We start from the raw sequence: 16,091 nt of genomic DNA, 5'->3' as shown, positions 1-16,091 counted from the left end.
ACCGTTCGAAAAAATGCTAGCGCGCCATACTGCTTCTTGGTAAAAGGACGTGCTACAACTTTGCGGTACAAGGAAAACGCTAGCGCGCGGAATTGCGGTACAGCTATTATGCCTGTGGAAAGCATGAAGCCTCCGTATCTGATGAAACATGCAGTTCGGAAATTGTGGCAATGTATCTTTATAGTAGTGTTGTCTGGAAGAAGTAAAAAGTGGGGCTCGAAATTCTCTCGATTTCTAGCAGTTGCACTTTGCAACATGCCTTCGTGCTTGATCCCATCAAGTCGACTGAGCCCGACAACTTTTCACACAAGCATGCAGGCAGTGCACGCTGGGAAATGTCGCTCGGCAGAAAATATTGAGAGCAGGTTCACTGCGGTGTTCTCATTTCCTACAGCGATAAAAACTATTCTCTGAGATTAGGGCCTCTTCAGGGTGTTCAGGTTGCGTCATTTTTGACCGGACTGCCGGCTGCCTTGAACTTGAGCTGAACTTCACCTGGTTCTGGATGAGACTTTCCGAAAGACTCTGGAGACAGTGAACAAAAAAGAGAGAGAAAAAACAACAACAAGGGAACAGACACTCAAACAAACCAACACATTATGGATACCGACAAAGGCCTATGCCGCCGCTGATGCTTTGACGTTTCACTGCATGCATTTAGACTTCATTTCTGCTCAACAAATATGCAATAATGATCAACTTCAGCCCTTGCCACCTCATGGATGGGAATTACTGTACGCTACTTGTGCTTTACCGCCATACATGGGCTGGCTGACCTATCCAGTGTAGTCGGGAAACTGCTATGGAGAATGACAACACGCCAATTGTTGAATTGCATGTTGGTGGGATAGTTGGCGCTTACTCAATGACATGCTGCATGCAAGGGCACCACCAAAAAGAGGCATACAAAGCACCCATAGGATGCATTAACGTAGCCGCCACAATGTTGACAGTGAGCATGTCCCCATAGGGAAGAGCACAAGAAACAGTGAAAGGAAAAGGAGAGCCGTTATATGAGAAATATACTGCACAAAGACGCCTGTAATGTGATCTGTGTCTCTTCTTTCTGCTTGTTCATGTTTTAGCGTAGAACATACAAAAAGCACACAGAGACACGAACGGGACAAGCGCTATTTCCAACTAACGTTTAGTGCCAGATGTATATAAACAGAAAAAAGAACAAAAAGAAAAGACTAAATATAACTAATCACTTGATCATACCAACACGTGGGCGTTACTAAGCGCTTGTTAGCAACCGTCCTCAACAAAATTTATTTCTTTGGCAGAAAAAAAGGACAGTGAGCTGACACACTCAGAATCACCACTATTCATTGCTACAGCTTCCACAATGTGGCGAGTGCAACGATATTTGTGCTTGAACAAGACTGCAGTGTTGTCGAGATACGGAGCACACCCACAGTCACGACGAGTTGAACACCAGTGTAGCGCTCTTCTCGTTCGTGTCTCTGTGTGTCTTTGTACATTCTGCGCTGAAAGATTAATAAGTATGGATTATCAACTGGCCCGGACCAAAGCTTTGCTCTTCTTTGTGGTTGTTAAGTAGGCACCAACATGCCCTTCCACAGTGGATTTGTCATACAGTGGGTGCTCCTTTTCCTTTATTTTTTCTTTGTGCTCTTCCCAATGTGGACACTCTTATGGCCAACATCGTGGCGGTAACGTTAGGAGCACCCGTTTCGTTTTCGGTACATCTCTTTGTGGTTCTGCCCGTGCGCTACATCATGTAATTAACTAAGTGTTGGCGGGTTGGGGCCATCAAGTTGTACCACACGCTAACGATCCCGACGCGCCTGGGCGCCAACAGAGCACCCTCCCCCTCCATTCCCTCTCTCTCCAAACACACACACACACACGCACACACATGCACGCACGCACACACACACACACCCACGCACGCACGCACGCACGCACAGACACACACGCGCGCGCGCTCACACACACACACACACACACACACACACACACACACACACACACACATTATCTCTCTCTCCCTCTCTCCTTGATTTCCGCTGGCATGAACCTCATGGCTGGAACAGTATGTGGCCGTGGAGTCAGCACAAGCCTTTTGCGCATTGCTCTCGTAACTATACTTTGAAACAGTAGTGCGACCGCATGCACGATAACCTGGCGGCAACCGTTCTGACAGTGCAACAGCAAAGCCTACCCAGAAAGTAGACACTCCATTCGACTAGATAACGCGACGTGACATATTTGCCTTTGATTAGAGTACAAGACTTCATGTAAAAAGTTAACGTTTGCTGTCTGCCCTAACAGCTGTTGCGAAAGTGCTAGGCAGTGGTGCTGCACGATCCGATGTCACAGCAGACAATTAACACACGTAATCGAGTTATTTGTTTTATTTGATGAAGAATGTTTGCGGTGTAATACAACACTAATTGAATAAACGCAGGCGTGCTCGAAACTAAAGATAAACGAACACGGCTCTCCTGTTCATTCCATGCTTTCTGTCTTTTTCGGACGGTCTGAACGAAATTGTTTCGGTCTCGCCGAGGTAATCTTTATTACTATTTAACGCATCCTGCTATGCCATGGCTAGTATTACTCGATATTAAAATCCCATGGCGCTCTTTTATTGCGCATTTGTGCATGTTCCGAAGTTTCATATGAGCTCTGAAAAAAACAAGCGATTTGTTGCTGTACTTAGTAAATGTCGACTTACTATAACGTGCTATTAGGAGAATAAAGGTAAATTGTTCAACTCGTGGAAGAATGAGTTGAATAAAAGTGCACCTCAGAATTACTTGGTCTGTGGAATGAACAAAATATAAAAAGTTGGAAGGCGATTCAACGTCTCCTTAATGTCGGTTACCGACATTAGAGAGTTTTAGCCCAGCGGGTTTACGGCCAGCGGAGCGGAGCGGGAGAGCGGAGACACGACTGCGCATGCGCACAACGCTGAGGCGGCCAGCGGTTTTACGGAGCAGCGTTTACGCCCGCTGGAAAGCACTCCCCAGCGGAGGGTATACGCAGCGCGCGAGCGTGCGTAAGGGCGCGCGGGCGTGTATGGGAAATGCAAGATGGCAGCCGCGAACATGAACGCCGGCAGTTCTGCATCGACGACGGTGACTGCGGCGCTGACCCATACATTAGTACTCAGTACATTATTAACAAATAATGTGCTGAGAACATGTAATATATCTTTATTCAACATTTCTTGCATTATTAAAGCAAGCGTAATTCAAATTCATTTCTCAGTAACTCCTATTCGGACCACTAGGTGGGGAAGCAGAGCGCCCCGCTCGAGCGGGTGAGTGATCCGCCGGGCTAAAATTCTTTTTTCGCGAGCCGCTCCGCTGGCGCAACGCTGGAGACTGCGAGCGGAGCGAAACGTAAACCCGCTGAGCTAAAAGTCTCTATTACCTAGACGTTGAATCGTTTTCCTGGGCGAGTCGGGCGTGACAATGGGATGTATTAACCGAATAACTTACTGAGGGTCGCGATGGCTGGGGGCCAAGTGTGAGAGGGGCGAGATGGAATGTTTCATCGAGGTCCACAGGAGGTTCAATCACCTCCCAACTTTTGATGCGTTCGCATTCTTTGGGTGTTTCACGAAATTTTCCGGGCGATCTATCTATCTCTCCAAGCATCTAGACATGTTTGTATGCGACGGTTTCTCTGACAACCTGAGTCACTGTGTAGTCCATGGTCAAATGGTGCGAGCATCGGGATGCTGTGCTCAGGGAACAGGGCTAGAAAGCACCCATCGGACCAACTTGAGTCAGTGAGTACGTGACAATGCGTACATATGTGCGGTTGTTCAACGAACTTATTTCCCGCCGACATGGCTCACTGCAGATGCAGGAGTTGGTATGTATCTCTCGTATAGGATCCTCTTTGATGCCGATTTGGAGTACTGGCTATGTACTAGTAGGTGTGCGCCCCTTTACTATCATAAAAAAAGATCTTTAAATTTCTCCGATGCTGAGTGGAATTGAGCCGACATCACACGGTTTCCTCAGGATAGCAACCCGACGCTTCAGCAGGCTGCGCCTCAAATGCCCTGAGTATGTGCACCTCTTCAATGAACGTCTCACCAACTTCGGTCACTGTATACGTGCCACTGGGTATGTGGCAAGCGTGGGAAAAATAGTTAGCTTTCGCCCGCGTGGGCGCGCCATACATGTCGTCTCGGAAGGCCCACGCGGGGTTCTCGGCAGCCTCACTAGAAGGCGGAGCACGTTTAGAAAGAAGCGGGAGAGGAGGAAGCCGGCTGCCGCATGGTGCACTTCTCAGCGCTCGCTCACATCCGCGAGCCACGCATCTCAGAGGCCATGGGCAGGTTTCAGTACGGCGCCTCTAGATGGCGCCGAGAGTTCCTAACAAAGCGCGAAAGGGGAGTCCCGCTGCAGTGAACGCCTCACACATAACTCTGCAGACGGCTGCAATATGTTTTGTCGCTACATTGATTGAATGCTAAATGCAGTATCTTTGACACTCATCGTGAGATAGGTTTTCGACTGTTGACGCAAGAGCTTCGGCAGAGCAACTAATTGAGTCTAAGGGAACTACTTCAAAGAAATGAGTAACGACTTATCGTTGTGCATTTAAATGTGCCGCACGCACTGCACCACCTGGGGTTCTTTACCATGCACTTAAATCTAAGTTCATCATCATCATCAGCCTGGTTACGCCCACTGCAGGGCAAAGGCCTCTCCCATATTTCTCCAACAACCCCGGTCATGTACTAATTGTGACCATGCCGTCCCTGCAAATTTCTTAATCTCATCCGCCCACCTAACTTTCTGTCGTCCCCTGCTACGCTTCCCTTCCCTTGGAATCCAGTCCGTAACCCTTAATGACCATCGGTTGTCTTCCCTCCTCATTACATGTCCTGCCCATGCCCATTTCTTTTTCTTGATTTCAACTAAGATGTCATTAACTCGCATTTGTTCCGTCACCCAATCTGCTCTTTTCTTATCCCTTAACGTTACACTTATCATTCTTCTTTCCATAGCTCGTTGCGTCGTCCTCAATTTGAGGAGAACCCTTTTCGTAAGCCTCCAGGTTTCTGCCCCGTAGGTGAGTGCTGGTAAGACACAGCTATTATATACTTTTCTCTTGAGGGATAATGGCAACCTGCTGTTCATGATCTGAGAATGCCTGCCAAACGCACCCCAGCCCATTCTTATTCTTCTGATTATTTCTGTCTCATGATCCGGATCCGCAGTCACTACCTGCCCTAAGTAGATGTATTCCCTTACGATTTCCAGTGCCTCGCTGCCTATTGTAAACTGCTGTTCTCTTCCGAGACTGTTAAACATTACTTTAGTTTTCTGCAGGTTAATTTTTAGACCCACTCTTCTGCTTTGCCTCTCCAGGTCAGTGAGCATGCATTGCAGTTGGTCCCCTGAGTTACTAAGCAAGGCAATATCATCAGCGAATCGCAAGTAACTAAGGTATTCTCCATTAACTTTTATCCCCATTTCTTCCCAATCCAGGTCTCTGAATACCTCCTGTAAACACGCTGTGAATAGCATTGGAGAGATCGTATCTCCCTGCCTGACGCCTTTCTTTATTGGGATTTTGTTGCTTTCTTTATGGAGGACTACGGTGGCTGTGGAGCCACTATAGATATTTTTCAGTATTTTTACATATGGCTCGTCTACACCCTGATTCCGTAATGCCTCCATGACTGCTGAGGTTTCGACAGAATCAAATGCTTTCTCGTAATCAATGAAAGCTATATATAAGGGTTGGTTATATTCCGCACATTTCTCTATCACCTGATTGATAGTGTGAATATGATCTATTGTTGAGTAGCCTTTACGGAATCCTGCCTGGTCCTTTGCTTGACAGAAGTCTAAGGTGTTCCTGATTCTATTTGCGATTACCTTAGTAAATAGTTTGTAGGCAACGGACAGTAAGCTGATCGATCTATAATTTTTCAAGTCTTTGGCGTCCCCTTTCTTATGGATTAGGATTATGTTAGCGTTCTTCCAAGATTCCGGTACGCTCGACGTTATGAGGCATTGCGTATACAGGGTGGCCAGTTTCTCTAGAACAATCTGCCCGCCATCCTTCAGTAAATCTGCTGTTACCTGATCCTCCCCAGCTGCCTTCCCTCTTTGCATATCTCCCAAGGCTTTCTTTACTTCTTCCGGCGTTACGTGTGGGATTTCGAATTCCTCTAGACTATTTTCTCTTTCATTATTATCGTGGGTGGCACTGGTACTGTATAAATCTCTATAGAACTCCTCAGCCACTTGTACTATCTCATCCATATTAGTAATGATATTGCCGGCTTTGTCTCTTAACGCATACATCTGATTCTTGCCAATTCCTAGTTTCTTCTTCACTGTTTTTAGGCTTGCTCCGTTCCTGAGAGCATGTTCAATTCTATCCATATTATACTTCCTTATGTCAGCTGTCTTACGCTTGTTGATTAACTTCGAAAGTTCTGCCAGTTCTATTCTAGCTGTAGGGTTAGAGGCTTTCATACATTGGCGTTTCTTGATGAGATCTTTCGTCTCCTGCGATAGTTTACTGGTATCCTGCCTAACGGAGTTACCACCGACTTCCATTGCACACTCCTTAATGATGTCCACAAGATTATCGTTCATTGCTTCAACACTATGGTCCTCTTCCTGAGTTAAAGCTGAATACCTGTTCTGAAGCTTGATCTGGAATTCCTCTATTTTCCCTCTTACCGCTAACTCATTGATCGGCTTTTTAGGACCAGTTTCTTCCGTTCCCTTCTCAGGTCTGGGCTAATTCGAGTTCTTACCATCCTGTGGTCACTGCAGCGCTCCTTGCCGAGCACGTCCACATCTTGTATGATGTCAGGGTTAGCGCAGAGTATGAAGTCTATTTCATTTCTAGTCTCGCCGTTCGGGCCCCTCCACGTCCACTTTCGGCTATCCCGCTTGCGGAAGAAGGTATTCATTATCCTCATATTATTCTGTTCCGCAAACTCTACTAATAACTCCCCCCTGATATTCCTAGTGCCTATGCCATATTCCCCCACTGCCTTGTCTCCAGCCTGCTTTTTGCCTACCTTGGCATTAAAGTCACCCATTAGTATAGTGTATTTAGTTTTCACTCTACCCATCGCCGATTCCACGTCTTTATAGAAGCTTTCGACTTCCTGGTCATCATGACTGGATGTAGGGGCGTAGACCTGTACAATCTTCATTTTGTACCTCTTATTAAGTTTCACAACAAGACCTGCCACCCTTGTAGACCTGCCACCCCTGAAATCTAAGTACACGGGCGTTTTCGCATTTCGCCTCCATCGAAATGCGGCCGCCGTGGCCGGTATTCGATCCCGCGACCACGTGCTCAGCAGCCCAACACCATATTAAAAATATTCGAATGCCACGTAGCTGGACAGAACTAAGCTAGTGTTGTTCGCCGTCGCTTGGAGGTACTCAAATTGTTTCCATCATTCGACCTAATTAGATAATTAGTGATAATTAATCTTTCACTTTCTCAAATATTATAATTAGAGTAAAGGTATGAATGAGAAAATTGTGCTACATAAAATGAGCTCAATATGTGCTACATAAAAGTGTTTTGTGCCGAGCGGAAAAGATTCCCGCAAATGCACGCAAAATTGCCGCGTGGCTTGCCTCTCGAGGCACTTTATGTTTATTCGCGGGCTTCTTTCACGCTCGGAAAAACATATTCATGTAGCACGTATTGAGCAGCAGAAAGCTGTAGCGGGAGTTTTTCATGTTGCTCTGCAATTTCATCATTGACACTTGTCATATATATATATATATATATATATATATATATATATATATATATATATATATATATATATATATATATATATATATATATATATATATATATATATATAGTGTTATGTTGTAGTATTTGAGAAGTTGATGAAATAATTAGGAACTAATTTTCTAATTGGGCAGAATGAAAAATTTCATTTGGGTATTTCCAAGTGACGGCAAACATTACCCTGGTTCTGTCCAGCTACATGCCATCTGCATATTTTTAAACTCTGGCTAAAGCTAGCTGGGACGCCCTGTGTGTATACGAAACACCTTTCGCAGGACACACCTCGTTCAAAATACGTTGTTCAAAGCCTATTGGTCATTTCACGTGTCCACCTTCTTGGTTGGTACCAAGATGGCGCTGCCATCACGTGCGACCAACATGATCTCGTTCGAGAGGAGGGAGCTGGACAGCAGCGTCTCCCGCTGCTCTTGGGGTGGGTGTTAGTGTGTAAAGGAGTAGAGGGTAGAGGAGCCAAGACTGGATTTTGTTTGCAATCTATGACAATGTGCCGGCGGGTTCCTATAGCTATTCGCAGTATTTACATTGTTTTTCATATTGAGTAGGGCACACGAGATGATGCCTCCTTGGGTGTGGGAACGTGTTGGTTTGCAACAATGTGAGTGTTGTCTCTTGCGTCTTCGTGAGCTGTGGATGCGGTGGTGGGCGTGTTCTGCGGTTGAGTATGTAGCGTTGGGCGACTTCTTAGTATATTGTCAGTATACTGAGCTCTTCCGTGTCCTCCGGCGCCTGGTCTATAAGTTCTCGAGACTCGGAGTGGGCGAATCTATTGCCCTCCATGGAGGCGTGAGCGGGTGTCCGCACTACTTTAAAATTTCTTTCTGGTAGCTTGGCTGTTAGTACGCGTTGAGCCGTTGGTGCCAACCAGCTCGACGTGAAGCTCCTGCACACTTGGGAATCAGTTATAATGAGTTTTGCCGTTATCTTTGTCAGGAATGATGCAATGGCCAGATGAGGCAACAAAGTGGGTGTCCTGCTATTTTCCAAGTACTATTGTCGAAAAGTTAGCTCCAGAGGCCTCCCTCGTTCAATTACTCTTTATCACTCATTATTCGATGTATTGAGCCCACTCAACTCATCCAATGACTGCAACTGCAGTACCCTTAAGAGAGTTTTGGTCGGGTGCATTTCCAACACGCATGAACGTTCTCGAGGGACAGCGTTCGCTTGTTTGTTTCAGACACTCTGGGCCTCTTCGCCAGGGGAATACCTCAAGGCAATTAACCCAGCATTAACAGCGTCGAGTACTAGAAAAGTGTTTTCACCTGCGACTGTCAATTACCTCCTGTACAACAAGCCGTGGCCGTTGGTGCTTGCTCCTTTTGTACAACAACTTTGTGTTCTTTAACCCTAAAACAAGCCGGCCGGCGAAACAAGAACTTCATTATCTAGATAGTTTCTGAACTCATTAATGAGCTCGCTTGCGTCCGTATAACTACGCTTGTTTACGAAACACCTCAAGCTTTGGGCGTGAGCCCAAGCGTGAGCAACAGGCGATATCCTTTGGCTCTGAGTTCACCCGCAGTACGCGTTGCTATTATTGCAGTTAGCAGCAATTATGTTCTACATACCACAAGGGGTAATGGCTTCGGTCACCCTATAACATTTGCAACTAGTATCTATTTATTTTCATTCGCAAGAATTCTCGCACAAGAACAATATTTTAACGCACTCTCGTAAAGTGCATGGCCAGAAGATGTCGCCACAGCCGCTGCTGCTCCCGCCAATGTCTTCGCCATTCGGGTGCACCATTAACGGAAATTCGTACACGAACAAGCTATTGCTCTTTATTTGACCGTTTATCTTGATACCGCTTACCGTTTAGCTTTGAAACAAACGATACACAGGAAGAAAACAAATATGCGAGTCAGTTGAGTGAGTTGTGAAGTTCTCCTAAAAGACTTCAGACGAATTGGTGATTTAATTTATGTTGTATAGACCGTTTCATCGGGCGAGGAGGATAGGGCGCGCGGAGAGCCTTTCCTCCTCTCTGGCTTGGGCGATCCGGCGCGGCGCAGCTTGAAAGTATTGCTGTCGCGTGCTGCGGAACGATTTCTTGATGTTTTAGATCGTACTCTGTGAAATTTACGCCGTGTCCGTTCATATAAGGTCGTCAGGGAAGCCTTTCGGTGCATCGGTAACTACAATAGGCGGAAATATCTTTTGGGGGCGCGAAAATGTGACGCGTTTTATCAGCCGCGGTGTACGCACATTATCAGTCGCGTTGTGTGTATGTGTTGAGAACTATTTTGATTATATCGGTTTTAACTCAGCAAAGAAAACCGGTGTCTCTTTATTAGCAGCATGAAATGGTAAATCTGCTCAATATCTGATCGCTTGGCGAAGGGAGTAAAACATAAAGCATATGAGCGCATGCTCGTGCACGGCCAACCTAAGGCAACCACGAAACATCTAAGCGGCAGGCGCAATCAAATATTTGTGATGCACCGGCATCGTACTCGCGCATTTCAAGTCTAGTAGGCTTGAAATTGCCATATGTCTATGCTAGCCTTCCTGCATGAGGCCGATGGCGCTGCTCAACACAGCGATCACTGCGGTTGGTGATCCAGCATGGTACATATGTAATCTGTGCACTTCGGCATTGCCTTTTTGGCCTGCATACAGCCATAATATATGAGGGATCGCATAAAAAGAATGCGATGCCTATTTTTGAGGACAATATTTCTGTAATACGTCTGAGTGCGTCGTAGAGAACGGAACGAACACAACCGAAAAAGAAATTCGGTTATCATCCTCTTTCTAGAAAACGCAAGAGAAAACGGGCTAACACCGCAACAGAGCCTCGCATAGTCACGCCGCACAACGTTTATAAATATATAACCGCTGATGCGGTATGCTAGGACCAAGCGGTATAGAACAAAGATATATGTAATCCAGCACCTACCACTGCTTAGGACGCTCACGCAGTTCCTAAACAGTCCCTTTGCTGGACAAGCGTAATTCAGACTGTAAGGTATGCTGCTATCACTTGTCAAAACTATTTTATTCAGGGGCGGAAACCTCATCCATCGAATCAAGTAGTCACGCAATGTAACCTGCAGCGAACAGTTTGAACGCTTGTCAAAGTATAACATCACAGCTCCTATCGTAGCAGAACGGCACCCACGCTCACGCTGTTACGATCGTCGCGTATGTTTCATGGCTCCTAAACCACAGCTTAGAAATAGAGGATAATACTGCAATAAGGTCACATTAGTGACTAGAACATTCAAAGATACACAATTCATCTCCGAGGCTGATTGTAGACTCGAATATGCGCGCACACATCGCGCTGCGTGTTCCGTCCACCTCAACGCCAGCAGAAATTCCAGCCATGACGCCTTAAACCACTTCAGCACGTCTCACAGAACCGTTTACCACGTAGAAGACACACGTAATACTAAACAGGCCACACGACGGCGAAAACAAACGCCAGAACCTGCCGCCGAGCGTATACCTGCCATGCAAAAGACCGCTTTCACCCAAGCCAGTATGGCGCTGCTCATAGGCGGCGCCACTGCGCTCGCAATATGGCGGCGCCTACGAAAAAACGGTCTATAGGGTACGCAGCTCTAACGCGAAAAAACAGCTTCTTCAAGAGCCTTGACTGGCTCTCTTAGGAATGGAGAAATGTGGAAAAGTCTATCTGCAATTTTATCTAAGTAAAACTGCAACGCAACGTTTAGCGGAATATTATTCGAGCAGAGATAACAGCAATAGGTTAGGTTAGATTGTGTATTAAGGCGACCTAATATTTTGGATCCCACATTGTGATTATTTTTCCCGTAGGGGCGTCGCAAATTCTGGCTGAAATTATCTTATTCGGGCACAAGAAATCATGCGCTAGTGATAGCATCATGAATTCGTTACGGAAGCGTGTGTTTATTCAGACACAAGATTTTCTACATTAGCGATTTACACCACAAATTCAACTTGCAAGCCTCGCATGCAAGCGGGGCTCGAGCATTTGGAATAGTTAGTAGGAGAGTAGTAGTTAGTGGGAAGTGGCAAGGTTGCGCGGATCGGCGATAAGATGAAATTAAGAAGAGAGAGTCTAAGACGCAAGCATTTTGGCCGCATCAGTGTTTGATAGTGTAAGTAAGAAAGTGTGAAAGTATGACGCACCTGGATAACTTCAAAGCCCTGCCGCTACGGAGTACCTGGGATCTGTACGCACAACGCTGCCTATGTCGCTGGAGCTTTGGGTCACGTGCTCAACAATTAGAACATGAGATGCACAGCAATATAACGTGATGGTAGACATTGCGCCACACAACAAATGTGGAAGACATCGCGTCCATTACAACACGAATAAAAAATGCCGAATGGAGCTGCAACGATGAGTTTGCGGTTAGGCGATTCAGCATAGCCTGATACTCCACCCGCTGCAGGGATCTGTGCTCGCGGGGCAACATTTGCCCGTGTGCAGTAGGTGAACTGCCCAAGCAGGTGGATCGTCATGCTGCATCGTTAAATGGATACTAAAAATTTTACTGAGCTGCGGCAACATATTCCCCTTCTGCGAAACTGGGAAGCTCACTGTTACTGTTAGATGAGGTTTCACAAGCCAGAAAATGCGCAAAAATGAAACACGGGAGGCCATTGAGGCCCTTGAAGGACTCGCACCAGCCTTGCAGTGACGTCATGAATTTTGAGGGCGCCTGCACAAGGAGGCAAATTTTTACACTACAAGTGGAATATATTGCATCCTAAGGACAAGCTGAAGATATAAATTGTCGAGAACTTACAGTGTGCCCAAACGACCCAAATACGAGAAAACAGAAAAAGAAGTAAAAAAAGCCCCTTAGATCCATGATGTCATAGTGACCCACTGGCTAACAGCATCGATGCGAAATTTAAAAAATAAATAGCCTAGCTTTAATTTCATGACACCTTTTGTAATCAACCTCTTACCCTGGACTTTACGAGAATATAATCTTAAAAGAGCATGTTATCAGTCAAAACAGATTTGGTATCTTATTGAGAAAAACAGTGCACCGTCTGGCCACAATGGGCAAGACAGAAGAAAAGCGCACAAGGACGCTTCGTTGAGTATCTCTCTTGGGCGCTGTGTCGCCTTATCATGCATCTCATGAAGTTCTCATCTATCCACAATACAGGCGGGAGCTTAGCTCTCATACAATTTTTTTTACGTTTACGCACTGCACCGCTCACAAGCTGTGCCAAAATGAAAGCAGAAAACCAGGCCGATCCACAGTGTGACAAGTGCACGCAGAAATGCCGCCACGATGAAGGCGGTGTATGATCCTCGTAGAAGAAAGAATGGTGATGGCAGGTGTATGGGGGCAGAGAGAAGTACGACACATACCTAGCTACATTTTAAGGAATATGTATCTCTTGTGCAGCCGTGGCACGTAAACATTCTGCAGGATTGGCCAAGAATGGGCACACACCCAGTGAGACGTAGAGAATGGAAATAAAAGAAAATCAAGGGAATGTGAAGAATCCGTTGACCACAATGCATTTATTATGCGCAGATGGTTGTGCTCAAGGTTATTAGACTAGCTAGTCTAGTGACGTTGGGCTGTGCTGTACAGATACTTTCCTATGTGTTCAGGCTCATAAGGAGTTTCTTATTTTTTTATGACGAAGAACAGAAGTGCACTTACTGGCACTATTTTGTCGACCAGAGTACTGGGAAGCATGTTGGGAATTTTATTCAGCACACCTATAAGATTCGCATACATTAAAAAATATATGCGCCGAAATACCAACCAATCCAGCAGAAGCAGAAGATAAGCAAGTACAAGCAAGCATACAAAGCAACGCCAAGCCAAGCCAAGGAAAGCAAAACCATGTAAAGCAAATCAAAGGAAGCAACGCAAGCAATCAAGCATAGAGTTTCATACAATAATACCAGAGGGAACTCTAGCGCTGCGATCGTTGAGCCGCCGTGAGAATAATGGCAAGTACATGGATTTGTCTAATCTTCTTACTTGTGGATTCAGACGTTCTTTCATTGACTGTATTTATTATGCTTTATCTGTCTTCAGTGTCTTAAACTGGAAAGCGATCTATGCTTTTCTAAGTGCGGAATACTCAGACGCACAATCCTTGCTAATCGCCATTGCTCCACCTGTCGAGGTGTCCAAATTGAGACGCCCCAAGCGCATAAACGAAAGATGTTTAAAAAATAATACCACGTTAAAGCTCTTTGGTTGGAACACCTGACTTGCCAGCGATAAGGGCGGTTTATGTCGGTTGTGGATGTATGCTTCCGTGGCGCAATGGTTTAAATATCTAGCTAGAGTGCTAGGGGCCATGTGTTCGAATCCTGCCGTCGGACAATTGTAATAACGTTTGTTTAACGATCTATTCCACATTACGTCCTCGAAAACAACAAATTCATAAAGTCATTGAGCCGTTTGAAGCCAGAAGGCCGCAGTTTAAGCAAACCCACATACTTCCCCAATTCTTGTGCTGGATGTACCGCCCCGAATGCGGCTCCTGTAGAGACCAGTGCCAAAGTTCCCCCTAGTACTTATTATTGTACGAAACCTTATGCAGGCAAGCAAGTAAGCCAGGAAGCGCAGCAGCAGCAGCAGTAGCCGCAACTTTCATGTAGGCTCCCTACTGCGCAATAGTACTTTTAAACGGAAGCGTTCTTTGCCTTTCGGGAATGCCGCTGCCTGGGCGCAGCCGCCGCCGCCCCGCAAATCCCAATAGGGCAGGCAAATAACACTTCCCTTTCAAGGTATTATGTATTGGGTCATGGGCAGCTTACATGAAACCTTATTGTTCAGCTTATCGGCACAACATCCAGCGGCGAGCAATTTGAGCTCACCTGATTGCGGCGAGCGCGACACCTCTCTCTTGATTCCTCAGCTCCGTGGCGGGAACAACAGAGAATGTTCCGCGCGGTCACCGTAGTCCTACTGCTGTGGGCGGTTGTAAATAAACTCGTAGACAATGACGAAGGCGCACAGCACCATGACCGCGTAGGTCACCCCGATGACGAGCAGGAAGAGCGTCTTGTTGGGCAAGTCGGACTGCTCGCCCTCCGGCTCCTGGGTGAGGTGCTTGTCTGAGTGGCATGGGTCGACCCAGCGACCGAGGAGTCCCATCTGCTCACCGGCCTCCATTGTTGCTCACTCACACTTGCTGCTGTTATTGTCCTCCAGGATATTCGTGGCGCGTACCCACAGCAGGGGATTGGCCGTGAATCGAGTGGTTTCGGAGAAACGGAAAAACATCACGTGGAATAACCACTTCAGAGATGTCACTTAACGATAAAAAGCGAGGATGGAGGAAAATATTTGAAAGAGAAATAATACCTACACATGCTCTAAATTTAAGAAGATATTCATTGGCTATTTACCGGCCAATGCGAGAGAAATGCGTTACCATTACGTCACACTGATATTGTTGATAACCCGAATCGATTATTTAAACCACGCTCAACACATTGCAAAACGTTGTTCAGGAGCTAACGCGCCCTGCCTAGGAGCCAAGTGCAAATCAAAGCGATCCGGAGCAAATCACCTTCAGTTGCACCATATATACATGTCATAAGAAGCCAACAAACAAAGACACGAATGACCCATAGGGGAAGTCAGCTGTACTTACTAATTCAATAAAGAAAATTATGAATTTATAGAAATGAAAAAAATTAAGCGACTGTAGGTAGAGAACGGCCACACGTACCCAAGGCGCCGTTTCCCCATCTAATTTCTGGTGTATTTATGTTTTTTCCACTAGACCTAGTCCTGAGGATATCCGCCGTGGTTGCTTAGTGGCTATGATATTGGGTTGCTAAGCAGGAGGTCACGGGATTGCATCCCGGTGACAGTAGCTGCCTGTCGATAGGGGCGAAATGCAAAATCCCCTGTGCACCTAGATTGAGGTTCACGTTAAAGAAACGCAGGTAGTCCAAATTTCCCACTACGCGTGCCTCATAATCAGGTCCTGGTTTTGGCACCTACAATCGCAATGTTTAATTTAACTTTAACCCTGGGAGGGTTAACCACGTTTCCGACAGCCGTAACGAGTACGCTCATGACGCCTGCGTTATACACACACACACACACACACACACACACACACACACACACACACACATATATATATATATATATATATATATATATATATATATATATATATATATATATATATATATATATATATATGGAAGCACAGAATCGCAGTATCCGGCAGAGGAATAGTTCGAAGAACAGAAAAATGTAGGAAAAATAGCGGTATTTTCCTGACGTTGCGGTGGGGGTCAGACCTTCATCAAGAGTGAATACATACATACATACATACATACATAC

General features: G+C 45.9%; 1 long non-coding RNA gene across 1 annotated transcript; it reads right to left on the bottom strand.

Moving 5' to 3' along the window:
• Window positions 1-361: 361 nt before the first annotated feature.
• Window positions 362-14,941, bottom strand: LOC135900454 (uncharacterized). Its single transcript, XR_010563869.1, has 2 exons — window positions 14,603-14,941; window positions 362-525 (listed from the first exon to the last, which is right to left on the bottom strand). It is a non-coding gene; the product is annotated as an uncharacterized lncRNA (long non-coding RNA).
• Window positions 14,942-16,091: the final 1,150 nt, after the last annotated feature.

The sequence above is a fragment of the Dermacentor albipictus genome, chromosome 1 (assembly GCF_038994185.2).
Source record: "Dermacentor albipictus isolate Rhodes 1998 colony chromosome 1, USDA_Dalb.pri_finalv2, whole genome shotgun sequence".
NCBI lineage: Eukaryota > Metazoa > Arthropoda > Arachnida > Ixodida > Ixodidae > Dermacentor > Dermacentor albipictus.
This window is presented reverse-complemented; position numbering and strand designations above follow the sequence as displayed.